Genomic DNA, 14,527 nt, shown 5'->3' with positions numbered 1-14,527 from the left:
GAGTCCATTTCCCTATGGCCAGGGACAGTGCACAGGCTTGTTGGCAAAGAGAGGCTGAGAAAGCATCAGGCCCATTTTCCTCACGTTTGGGAAACTGATGGGGGTGTCACTCATCTTAAAATGGACTTCAGAATGATGGGGGTGTGGGCTTTCTTTCCATAGGGTCTAGAAGCAAAGACAACATGTGGGAGAAACGGGAATGAACGGAATATGAAGAACAGAAAGGAAGTTGGGGGTTCTGGAGAGCATATTTACAGCCACATCAAGTACAAACCCCACAGGCCAAAGTATTTTCTCTTTACTGAATTGTTTCTAACAATCTCATTGCCCTGAGCCTGAGGCTGAATATGGAGCTAGAGAGATCCTGCCCAGAGGACTGAGGCAAAGCCATTATTTCTGCAGAAAATTCAGCAAACCACACTAAATGCCCAGGTCCTTAATACCATGGTTCAAGGAAACTTTCTATCTTTTTTTTTTTTTTTCAGTTGAGAAAGGCGTAAGTCCACACACACTACTACCTCATCCATTTACTTTGTTCTGGGAGGATCCCTGTGACTCCCAAATCACCACAAAGGCAGTGAAAACCTGTGTTCACTACTTACAGACAAGCAGTATGTCTGGACAGAACTGTCCTCATTTGAAGAATAATAAGGGACTGGGGTCACCGGCTTGGCTCTAAGAGCTAACAGAATAGTGAGAGAGCATTGAGTTGTTCAGACTATAGCATCATAATCCCAGTTCTAACATTTACTGCTCTGCCACCTTAGGTAAAATCATTAACCTTTCCATGCCTCATTTATAAAAGGAAGGTAATCAGGATGCTTAAATAAGTATGCAAAATACCACCAAAATATTCAACACACGGTAAATATTAGATATCACTGTCATCATCTTTATTTTATTATGTCTAAGCAAAAATTTTGCCACTAATAAAAGATAAATAAACTTCAGATACACCGTTTGTGCTTTGTAGCAACTATTTCTGTCTGCTCTCCCAGGCGCATGTCCTTCCACCTCCTTCAGACTTCGGCTAAAGTGTGTAACTTGCTTTGATCACTAAAACAGATGAAAGACTTGCGTATTGCCTGTGAGGGGCATCTTTAAGAGTTGGTGCGTGAATTGTGGAGCTATTTCTTCTTCAATGGCAGCAACCTTCCAGATGGCAGTTACTCAATCAAGCGGGATCCTGGAGTGAGGATAAAATGAAGCAACTGCTTTAGCGTGACTAGAAAGGAAACCTGGTTGAATTGACACTAAGAAACTGAGGTTATTTGTTGCTGTGCCATAATATTCCCTGTTGCTGACTAATACAGAAGAAGGGAAAAGAGAATGTTTCAGAAATGCGATTTCCAGAAAAAGAGTACAGAGGTTCAGACACTAATTGTTTTATGTGCCCAGAGATAATGAAGATAAAATAGGCCTGAGAAGTAGTTTAAGGCGTGAGATGCTAAGGTCCCCAGATAAGATTAACAGGGAGGGAGCAAAGTCCGAGAAAAAAAAAATCAGGGAGTAATCATGGCAAGAGCTGAACCCAAGCTGAGACAATTCTGTGCCACCGTGTTGGAGTTGAGCCTCCTCCCCTGCGGAGTGTGCAACGTAATCACAAACCTACCCAAAGAATGCTACGAAATCACTGGCTTCGGCATTACTTAGAAAGTAACAACCGAGAAGAACCTAATTACTCAGAACAGATGATTTGCTCAGGCAACCTGTGGAGACCTTTGAACTTTATAACAGGGCTGTACAGCGCACTTTCAGCACTAATGGAACTGATCTCTAAGTGTACTGCACACAAAACTGCTACAGTCACAGGGTGCCACTGGGCATGAGAATGCACCTAGTGTGACTGAGGAATGACTATTTTAATACTGCTTTATTTTGTGCAATTTTAATAAACGATGAAAATATTCACATTGGTTTTTTAACTGGACAGTTTATATTTAAAATATTGCCATAATTGAAGCTTTACTGCATTAAAAATATCCATAGCTCATCACCAAAGTAGTATATGCAGGACATCTTTAATAAACTTCTCTGAGTATGCACACTGTCTGTGTACATGCATGTAACCAAATGCTACACCAAGATGCCACTGTTGGGTCCTAGAGAATGACAATAAAGATTGCTGAAAATGTTCTGTATTGTCTAAAGTTTTTTAAAATTAAATTATATCTTTATACAGAAATCTAAAATTGTTTTCTCATAACATAAAAAGTTATTAAAACTAGTGATAACCCTACTGCAGGAAAACACTGGTAGTATTGCAATTCAATAAATTAATTTTAAAATATTAAATGAGTTTTTTATACCCCAAGAAACTTTCAAAAGAAGGAAATAAAACTATTCCCACAATTCCAACTCTAGGAAATAATTACTCCAAATTATTTTGCAAAAAGTTGGTTAAAACTTTTAAAATATGTCTATGGATTACAATGGAAAAGGAAAAAAATTAAAAGTTGATTTAGGATAATAGAATATTATACTTTTATTCTCCTTTAATATTTTAATACTACTCAAAAAGAGCTCACTGTAGAGCTATTAGAAAATGGATATAAAGCATTAAATATGAAAAAAAACAGTTATTTTCTAGTTATCAGTGACAACACAAGGAAGTCTGTTTCAGTGGCACAGACCACAGTGTGACATAACGGGTCAGCTGCCTTTGACAGCTCCCTTCTGAATGGTCACCCTCTCTCAGCCTTCTGTCTGCAGCCATCATAGAAAGCAGCAGAGGACATCAAGGGTTATGCAGGAAGTTTGATGGCTAAAGTTAGAAATGGATGGTTACCTCCATCTACATTCTATAGAAAAGAACAAAGTCACATAACCCAGACACAGCTTCAAGGGATGTTGAAAAATGCATGCCTAAGCTAGCTTTTGGGAGGATCTAGGCAGGTTCTGCTGAATTTTCAATGTTAAACCAAATGTGTTTACTTCCCTGATAGGTTTATTAAGCAGAGGCATCAAGTAGGTTATTGCTGCTAGTGACATGTCAAATACATATTTTAAATAACAAAACTATACGTACAGGACCAACAAGAATATGAAAACATTGACAATATCACCAGAAAATGAGTATCAAATCCACAATGAGATCTCATCTCACATTTACTAGGATAACCATTAATTCTTTTAAGGTAACAAATGATAATGAACTAGAACACATGTACAATCATTGGTAGCAATGTTAGATGGTGCTTCTATTTTGAAAAATGATACATGTCTTTCTCAGAAAGTTAAAATATATAGCTACCCTATAATTCAACAATACCTCATCTACTGATCTGAAATTAATTGAAGTCAAAATGGCTAAAGGATATTAACAGTCCTGTGTTTATTGCAGCATTACCTACAGTACAGAAGATGTGACAGCAACCTGCTTGTCCATTAAATGGATGAGTGAATAATAAAATGTAAGAATGTGCAATGAAATGCTAGCCAACTTTTACAAAGAAGAAAATTGCACCATTTGTGAAAAACGTGAGTGAGTCTCAAAGACACTAGATAATCACAAGACAACTACTGAATGATTCCACCTATAAGAGGTACCAAAAATAGTAAGAGTCATAGAAGCAGAAAGTATAGCCATGGTTTCCAGGGTCTTGTGGAAGGAGGGAATAGAAGGCACATTACAATGCGTGTAAACTTTCTGTTACACAGACAAATATACTGGTGAAATTATTAAGGCCACTTCACATAGTTAAAAAGGAGGTTTATTTAGTGGCATAACTTACAAATGAAGGGATAGGTAGGTTGCAGGGTCTGGGAAAGGTGTGGCACAGTTCAGTGGTGTTCTCTGGAGAACTCTGCTCGGTCTACCTCCAGCGTCCAGGGTCCAGGGACCAAGAGAGGTGGCGCATCTGGATCTTGGGTCTTCAGGGTCCTCTCTTGGCCCCGCCTTGTAGGCATGACAGTTACCGAAGCCTCAATGGAGGTTGGAACTTCCAGATCAAAGCTGGAATGGCTACCCACTACACGAATAAGTGCTTGGAATCCACTGTTACAGCATTGTGCATACAGTTAATAATGTTGCATTATGCACTTGAAATATTGAAGACAGCTCTCATGTAGTTTTTAGCATAATAAAATAAATTTATATTTTTTAAATTCCCCTCAGATCTTTCCTATTTCACATAAAACTAGAATCCCTAGATTTTATAATGAGACACTCTTTAAAAACACGGAAATGCACAAGTGGAGTATAAGGACTGTCCATGCTCCTACCCCCTAGAATTGATCATTTTTTAACATTTGTCAACAACATTTTGCTACAATACCACATAGCAGTTTAACCATTGCTTTTTTTCCAGCAAAATGTTTAGAAATCAGTGCTCACAATTAGCATTCTGGTTCATTTCCTTCAACTGCAATAACTGAATTCACAGCATGACTATATAAATGTCTTATTTATCTACTATCCTGTTCTTGTCACCAGTACTCTTATTTCTCTCTAAAAGTTTCTTCAAAGGACATACTTCATCAAGTATTCTTATCAAGGCATGAGAGGATATGTGCATAAAAGAAAAAATTCGTTTCGAAGTTGCATAATTTATATGCATGTGAAAATATACAAAATGCAATATGTCAAATGTTCAGATGAAGTAAATTATGAAGAGAGAAATTATATATGTGTGGTGAAAGTCAATGTTCATAAGTCACAAGAGTGAAAAGCTAGACCATAACCAAGAAGACAGAATTGAAGAAAAATAATGATGAAATTTTGCATGAAGTTGAATGAATTAAATGCCCATTGTATACAGATAAATAGAACTTCACATCAGTTCATTTGGAAAAAAAGAGTCTGGGCCATTAATTAATCCTTACTTTTCTGTGAGTCAAATATGACATTATCCAAACCCCCAAGCTTTATATTTATACAGCTATACTAATAGAAGAAATAAATGTTAGTTCTAAAATTCAGGTCAAAAAGCCAGAGCATTCAAATAATTATATTACCATAAGCAGAAGAGGAAGCAGCCATTTTCAGATTGCATACAGAGAGAAATAGACTGGAGAAAAGCTGGGAGAATTAAAACAGGGCTTCAAAGGTTGCTCAGCTCTCATTCTACCAGCCCCTATCAGTTTATCTCTGCTTGGTGATTTATTCTCCAAACCAACTGCACAGTCTGGCCCTGGTGTCAAGTAGACAGAGCTCCCAAGGAAGGTGTCAGCTTAGCCTAGCATGGGTCTTACGCTCACATCTTTTGCCCCCATGATGAGACTCCCCTCTGGAATCAATGTTTCTTTCACCTTACTGACTTTCTTGGAACCCTGCCTTGATCCCAATCATCTTGCTTAGGTTGTGATTAATATTTGTAGACAATGAGTTTCAGATACATAAGACATATAAACTAAAACACACATGTAAACTATCATCTACATAAAATGATATTTTTCTCATCACACTTATATTTTTAAGATTCATAAATGTAAACTCACTATTCACTTCTCCTAGCAGGAATTAAGGAAATCACTCACATCAGCTGAAAGGAGGCCTTGTCAACATCTCCACCACGCAATGCCTGCCTGAAACCATGTATCAGATCACTAAAACCCTCACATTTATTGAGATCTGACTGTGTGCAACTACATAGGTATGGGTCTACACTAAATGATTTATCATCTCACAGGACCAACACACCAGGAGTAGCCAGAGGTGATGGATGACATGCACCCAAAAGATGTAATTGGCTGATAGTTTCTGAGCCAGTGTCTTGGTTACCATCACATCTTGAGAGATCTCAGTGCAACCCAGACAAGAAAAGGTGTTTGGAAGAAATAAGGTTTCCTGGAGAATATAAAGGGATAAAAGCACTTGAGAAAGGGAGAGGAAATCAAGGAAATGAAGATGGGAGGGAGGGAGTAAGGAAGAAAGGGAGGGAGAAGAAGGGAGAGGAGGAAGCAGGGAGAAAGAGGAAGAGAGAAAAGAAAGACCTAAGATAGAGGCTTCCAATTGGAAGATTTTACCAGGCACTAGACAAGAGAGGTCTGAAGACAGACCCAAGAGCAGAATCACCCAAAATCCTAAAGTCCCTGATAAACTCAGATTCTCCATGCCACAGATTCTCACCCAGTTCATTCGAGTGGTATTTTGTGAATTATAGCTTTAGTAATTTTTGAGCTAATGTAGCGAAGCCTTCTTCCCCTCATTTTATGTATATTATCCATCTAAATCCTCATTTTTTAACTCAAGGGTTAGGAATTGTTATTACATCCTTAATGATGAAACCCGGAGATGTCAAACAGCCTGATAAACACCATCCAGTGCCAAGATTTGAACCCAGGAAGTCAGGCTTTGGAGGCAGCTAATCATTTTGTTCTACTGTCTCAAGAAAAGAACTGTGAAGTTCACTGGGTGACTCTGATTAATTCATCCTTGGAGGAGCACAGAGAAGCCCTGTAAGGAATTATGTTCTGCAGCACTTAAGGGTAAAGACTGCATTATTCAGTGTTCAGCACATAGCAGGAGACAATGCTGCTTGGTCCATACCAGCCAGGACTTCTGAGATGAGTTTTCATGGTCCTTCTACAGCAGGACAAAAGGAGGGCAAGGTGAGTGACTCATCCATGTTTCCTAAAGCAAGAGTCAGAAAGCAAAAGCTGTCTCATTCTGACACTGGCCCTAGTTCCCTGCCCAGCCCCTGAAGTCTATGGCTTAAAATCCTATACTAAAACATACTGCCTTGTTAAGAAAAATGAGACTTCTCAACTCCCTTCTTTCAGTACATCCTTTTCTCTGGTGCCATCTTTTTTCTATAGACGTACCATGGAAGATTGAGAGAATGTGAAACCCAAATAGCTTTTAAAGTATAGGTAATTTTTTTTCTTTGCAAAAGATATTCAGATGGAGCAAGTGACAAAAGAGAATAGTAGGGACTGGCAAGATGGCTCCGCAGGAAAATGAGCATGTCATCAAGCCCGGTGACCTGAGTTCCATTCTCAGGGCCCACATAGTGGAAGAAGAGAACCAGCTATGGCAAGTTGTCCTCTGACTTTCACATGTACACTATGACAGGCCTCTGCTCACATACATGCGCACACACAAAACGAAATAAATGAACATAATTGTCCTAGGTAGGATTATTATAATAATAATTGCTATAATGAAACACCATCACCAAAGCAATTTGGGTAGGAAAGGGTTTATTTGGCTTATGCTTTGTCATCATTGTTCATCATTAAGAGTAGTCAAGCCAGGACCACAAACATGGCAGGAACCTGGAGGCAGAAACTGATGCAGAGGCCATGGAGGGGTGCTGCTTACAGGCTTGCTCCCTCTGGCTTGTTCAGCCTGCTTTCTTATACAACCCAGGACCACAAGTGCAACGATGGCACCACCTACAATGGACTGGACCCTCCCACATCAATTTCTAATTAAGAAAGTACCCTACAGGTTTGCTTCTAACCTTATCTTATAAAAGCATTTTCTCACTTGAGACTCCCTCCTCTTCAATAACTCTAGCATGTGTCAAGTTGACATAAAACTACCCAGCACAATAACAAACAAATTTTTAAGAGAATAATATATGTTTAGTCATAATCTGTTGTCCCTGATCTTTGTGGGTTTGGAAGGTTTGGCTCTCCCCCTGTTGACATGCAATGTGGAATTATGATTAAGTACAAGGTCTTTGGGTCAAGAAATGACTATTTTATCTTACCTCTGCCTTTTCTAGGTGGGCTACACAGAGCAATGAAGTTACCATTGCCTTTTCTACTGATTTCTTTAAATTAGAAAAAATAATAGAACTTAATTTGAGGTAACACTGATTCCAAAAGTGTCGTAAAGTGATGTACAATTGGGATGGGGATGTAACTCAGCGATAGAACAATTGCCTACCATTTTCATGGTCCTAGGTTTGATCCCTAGCATTAGGAAAAAATGTCCATGTTAAGCATAATGTTCAACATATTAACACATCCAGTCAGTGGTGAGCCAAGAAGCTAGGGAGATGATTCTGTGAGTAAAGTGCCTGCCACATAAACATGATGAGTTCAGATCCCCAGTATCCACATGAAAACCCAGGATCTATAGAGATGGCACCACAGGTAGGAGCACTTGCTATTGCAGAGGATCCAGGTTTGGTCCCCTGTTCCCACAAGGAAGCTTACAAGTATCTGTAACTTGTGTTTCAGGGGGTCTGATGCCCCCTTTTGGCTTCTAAAAACAATGCGTACATATACATTCAGGCAAATGCTCATATAAAAACACATAAAATTAATTTTTTGTTTTTATTGTAGGGGTCAGCAAAATAGCCTAAGTAGATAGAGGTGCTTACCACCAGGCCTCATGACCTGAGTTCGATACCTGGGACCCATGTGTTAGAAGGAGAGAACTGACTCTTGCAAGTTGTCCTCTGATTTTCGCATGCATACTATCAAGATCCTGTCCCAAAATAAGATGGAGAACAATAGAGGAAGATGCCCTATGCTAATCTCTGGCCTTCTCATTCATGCTTACACCAGTGCACACACATATGAACCCATACAAAATACACACTCACACACAGACACACACAATATTTTTATATGATGAGGCAAGATCACTCCAACTAAGAAGCTTGGTTAATTATAATACATCTGAAGATCTTAGACATGCATTTTGTTTGTCTAATTATTTATTGTTTCTTATTTTAGTGTATCAGAGTTGATGGAATGTTTTGGAATTAGATAAGTCTTTTGTAAAATTTATTTTTTATTTTATGTGTATGCTTATTTGACTGCATATATGTATGTATTTATATGTGTATATATATGTATATGCACAATACATATGCCTGATATGTGCAGAGGCCAGAAGAAGTAATCAGATCCCCTGTAACTGGAGTTATAGATGATTGTGAGCCACCATGTTGGTGCTGGGAATCAAACCCCGGTCCTCTGCAAGGTAACAAGTGCTCTTAACACCTAAGCCTTTTCCTAGGTCCTGGAATTAGGCAAATATTAATTTGAATCCTATTTTTAGGCTTTCATGGCTGCATAGACTTAGGGAAAGTGCTCTTAATAATGGACACCACAGTTTCCTCACTGTAAAGGGGGGAGGACAATGTTACTGTTTGCATCCCCAAGTTGAGATAATGAAAGAAGGCCATCCTTTCATTATGAAGCACTGTCTCAGTTGAGGCATGCAGCAAACTTAGTTATATATATATATATATATATATATATATATATATATATATATGACAAACACACATACACACACATGTATATGTGTGTATATATATATGTATGTATATATACATATAGGGAGTCAGACTGCACATGACTCAATAACCAATACTTGGAGAATTATGTCAGTGTTGGATGACTATACAATGTATTTTTTTGATATTCTGGAACTTGGTGGTGTATTCTCTGCTGAGTTTCACCAGCAAACAGGTAACCCTAGATATCCCTAGATATATATATATAGATAGATAGATAGATAGATAGATAGATAGATAGATAGATAGATAGATAACCCTAGATATATATATATATATCACAGATATTATTTCCATAGTATTTAGTGTGCAAGTCCTTACAGAGCACATGGTTGCCTTGGTTCCAACATAAACACAGCCTGGCCCGAAAATAGCGGGCCTTTGCAATTTCAGAGCTCAGAGCTTACCTAGAATCCATTCAGCTAAACAATGAAAGCACCATTTTTTTTCTGCCCTCCTCTTAATTTGTCTTTTCTTTCATTCTCTGTGACTGGAAGGCTCTCTTGCCCTTCTTAGCCAAAATGTCATTTGGCTTCCTCCACTCCCTTCACACCTAAATCCTTAGGAAAAAAAAAAGAAATCTCTGTTTTCCCAGCAACCTTTGCCTTCCGCTAACTGGAAGTGAAGAACAAGTCCCCTCCCTTCCTCTAACACTGATTTTTGACTTGTAATTCCATTTCCACAAAACCACTGGCACTAATGCTGATATACAATGTAAATAATTCATTAGAAATATATATTTGTTTGATGCTTATACACTCGCAGTGTGTCTGCAGAGTCTATTATATCAATCAAGGGAATAACAGGACTCTTATTCACTAAGAGTGAATAGAAAATCCTCCTCTCTAAACAGGTAAAAATTTAAGGGCCATGCAGATCAACTTGGAAATGTCGAACACTAATGCAGCAGGGGACTTTAAGGTATATATATTTTAACACTCTAAGTTTATAAATGTGGAAAATAAGTCCCAGAGCACTGTAACATAGCCACAGCAGACCTTACGGTACTCCAGAATTTAGAGGCCTGAGGTTGAGAAAGGAAGAAAACAAGAACAGCAAAGTCAAGTAAATGGTGGCTAACATTCAGGATGTCATGTAGCGATCAGCACCCTCAGCATCTCAACAACAAATGGTAATATTACTATGTCAACAGTGATCTTGGCATTGAGGACCGTGTTACACATCGATGTATAAAGGGAGTCAGACTGCACATGACTCAATAACCAATACTTGGAGAATTATGTCAGTGGTGGATGACTATACAATGTATTTTTTTGATATTCTGGAACTTGGTGGTGTATTCTCTGCTGAGTTTCACCAGCAAACAGGTAACCCTAGATATCCCAGGCCCAGAATTTAAATTCAAGTAGCTGAGACAATGGTCAGAATGCATAAAGATCAGATGATTCAATGTAGAGAACAAGGGCAGAACTGGTACTCCGTTACCCTCTCTAAGCTAAGCTGTATAGAAAGCCTCTGGGCAGTAACTGTGACAGGGGTTAGGAATACAGAGAAGAACATTCTGTGTGCATAGTAGCACTTGCTCCACAATGCACGAGGAAGCATACATGGACTTGGTTGTAGACAATGTGAGAGAGCCCTCCAGAGTGGAAGATGGCAAGTCGTTATCATTCTTGAAGAGCAAGCACCATGCCCTGGAATCCAGAGTCTAGGAACATTTTGTCCAAGGTCTACTCTAGATGGAGTGAAGGGTGAGCAGGACTTAGCTATCCACCAAGAGGGAGAGGAAGGAAAAACAAAAGGGAAATAGAAAAGGAAGATAAAAGTGGCTTTACTGATTGACTCAACTAAATAAGGAAGAATTTAGACTAATTCTACATTATTTACCAATGATTCTGTGAGACCGGCATTATTCTGATACCAAAGCCACACAAAAACATTTTAAGAAAAACAAACTACAGAGCAATAAGACCCTGGAAAGTACAAGGGTTCTTACAAAATCCAACAACAGAAGCTTATGCTATTGTATATAATAGGACTATTGATCTAAAATGCCAGCGAGAAGGAGGGAAGTCAAGAACAAGGTAGCAAGATGGATATACAAGAAATGCAGCCCCAAACAACATTGGAAACAAGTGACGCAAGAAGCTACCAAGTGTGTAATTCTATTGGTCAGTGTTCTCTCAAAGGCTCTCAGCAGCCTGATTCATGAATATTCTTAGCTTGGGCTCTCTAGAAGCAGTAGCTCAGTCAGGGATTCCAGAACAGAGGGCTTACAAAGAGCTTCTCTCTTGGAAAAATAGATGAGTGAGAGAGGAAATAAGGAAAGAGAAAAGACAGAAGCATAACTAGATGTACTCCCAAATAAAGACTGCCTGTGCCCTGCTCCACAGGGTGCTGTGGGGGTTGAAATGGCAGCTGTTCCATCTGGAGGCAAGAGGGTGGGTATCATTTGTATTTTGCATCTGTCAGCTATTAGATGCTCCTGGAGGATATGAGACGTCATCTCCCAGTATGCCTTGGTGAGATGGATCTCACAGACCAAGGGTAACTGTCTGCAAAGGCCAGCAGGTGCCACTCTCCTGGATTCAAGACTCACAGCATGGAGGAAAGATGTATGTGATAACTAAAGTGACTTGCAACTTAGCACAGAGGGCTTCAGAGAGCCACCCTATCCAGGAAAGCTGGGTCCAAAGTGAGTGTGATAACATGGAAGTGGTAAGAAGGGATCAGGGAAGGAGTAATTCAGAAACAATTTCAGTGGTAGAACTGGGGATCTATTCGGTTCATTGCATACGATGGAAGTCAGGGATAGCAAAGGTCAGCTTAGCTGATAGACATAAGAAGTGTAGGATCAGAATCAAGCCTGGAGTCTGGGAGGAATGTTGGAGGCCACTGTCAAAGATAAGGAAAGTAAGGAAAAGGTGGGGGTTGTGGGAGCTCTGAGTTCAGCCTGGGCATTTTCAGTTTGAAGAAGGAGTGAGTAGCTCATTCATCCCATACCTGGAGTCCCAGGGTGTTTGGGGACCAGCTGAACCAGGAGGAATGGAGGCAGAGTCAGAAGGAAAGAGGAAATGAAGTAATCTAGCCCCACTTCTTGCCTTTCCCACATTATAGCACCTCTGCTGTCTTGGTTTGAGTCCCCAAGGACCTTCTGATGGAAGAACTCAGGCACAGGTCCTATATCAAAAGATGGAGCTGGGAGTGATATCAGAGATAAGGAAATGGTAAGAGAGAAGGGTTGCAAAGAGGGCATTCAACAATGGCTCATGTAGGTGACAAGTCCTGAGGGACTGGAGTCACTCATGGAGTTTGTGAAGCACCCATTTTAAATGTCTCGGGCTAAGAATGAAACACCAAAGCGATTTTTTTCTTGCAAGTGTGAAACTCCTTTAGTCGTGTATCAGAGCTCCTCAATTGCCTCTAATCCTGAAAACCGGCAGAAGTGAGTTTGTGGGTAGAGAACCATGCCCACCTTACTGGGGCACTCCAACCCACTCAGAAGCCTTATCAGCAGCTACCATTCCATTGTCTCCACTGTTTTATAGGTTGAATTCTCATGCAGGCATTTTGAGAGAAAGGCTATTTGGTGACTCCTCTGGTCTCACCTCCAATCCTCCATGCAAAATTAATAGTGTACTCTAGGGACATCCCTCCCATTATCTAGTCTTGGCAAAAAGGGACAATGGTAGAAGCAGGCTAAACTCTGCCACATCGATTTCCTGTGTGAGCCTCTCTGTGCCTCCAGGGAGCCATGGCTGCTCTCAGTGACTATTAACAGTCACATCTCTTAACCCCTCGGTCATCCTGCCGGTGTGATTCCAGCAGAAGCTCCAGCTCCAATTATTTCTGAGCACCTAGCTGGGTTAAACTGGAGCTTATGTTCAAAACTGCACTTTCCACCAGGGCAGGGAGAAGCAAAGAAAGAGGTGTTCAATAAAGCCCAGGCAACAGTCTAGCATGGCAGGGAGGCAGGAAGGTCCCATAGCCAAATTAGCTGGGCTGCTGTGGCCATCAATCAAGTATGACCTAAGTTCTCAGCATGTACATCAAACCTGGACCCTGCTATCAACATCACACTGAAAACCTGTCCCCAGACGATGCTTAGGACAACTAACCCTGCAAGTGGCCAAAGCTATCATTCCATCAAAGTACTATAATCCCACAACCTCGAGTGGAAAGGCCAAATAGCCAGCTCTGTACTAAAAACACAGTACTTACAAGACACGAGTCTCTGTTTAATTAAATTCTTGAAAGTTTTGGCCAAGTCTCTCACCTGCCAAGTCAAATTAGATGTAGAAATGACAACAAAATATATCAGCATACGTGATTTTCTTTGCAGACCTTTAACTCTTACATCGTGGACAAAACAGGGATATTGTTTAATATTTTAACATTTTCTTTATATTGGCTCAATGCCCAGGGAAGCAGTGATAATCTTCCACTTACTTGTGTTTGTTCTAAAAAAAAAAAAATCCAATAGCAAACTCAGTTCAGTGTTTACTGTGTTCTCAGTGTAGCACGAAGCATCCCTGTTCGTTTGTGAACTGCTATAAACTTGCGTCTTCCCTGTTACTTTCAGTGTTCCCTGGTAGACCTCAGAAACACAATCAAACGTACATTCTCTTAGACTTATCTTTGGGCCCCCTTACAATGCCTATTCATTATGAGTGGTGCATCCTGGTGCTTCAGAGCAGGACTCTGCAGCCAGGCTGCCTGAGTTTGATTCCCACCCTGCCTTTTATTGACAATGCAACATGGAGTAACTTAACCTAGCAGAGCCTCGGGTTGATCATGGATTAGATGAGGATAATAGTGCCTGCTTTGTAGATTAGAGGCCTGGCGGAAGTATAAAAGGTTCTCTCTTCTGCTGAGGCCCTCAGCATTTTATCCCCTCCTGTGGTCAAGGGAGCACCAACTGCGGTGCCTTGAACTTTGTTTAGACCTTAGAAGCTTTTCTTTGAGTGGATGATTCAGAATAACTGGAGTGTGAGGGCAATAAAATGACAAGTCCTTTTGGGGGGCCAGTGGGGAGGGCTAGTATGTACTTCATAGTCAACTGCTGTTCTCAGCATAGATGGCCTAAAGTTTCAACTGTCACACATGGAGAAAAGGAGCTGTCACTGTTGGAGGAAAAAAATTCATTTTCTACAGTGAAGACGGAGCACACGTGCCTGAACCACACAGTGTGAGGTGCGGACATAGTCCAGCTCAGGATGTGTCTTGGTACCCGGTATGGAGACTGACTGTCACCTCAGTACCAAAGCCCTCCACTGTTGTCTTTTTGCCCTTCGCAGATAGCAAGCGCCCCACTAGCCAAGCTGTTCCCAGGCTCTGGCCTTTGGGGAGGACTTAGTGGATCC

This window comes from Peromyscus eremicus, chromosome 20, assembly GCF_949786415.1.
Source record: "Peromyscus eremicus chromosome 20, PerEre_H2_v1, whole genome shotgun sequence".
NCBI classification, from domain to species: Eukaryota; Metazoa; Chordata; class Mammalia; order Rodentia; family Cricetidae; genus Peromyscus; species Peromyscus eremicus.
This window is presented reverse-complemented; position numbering follows the sequence as displayed.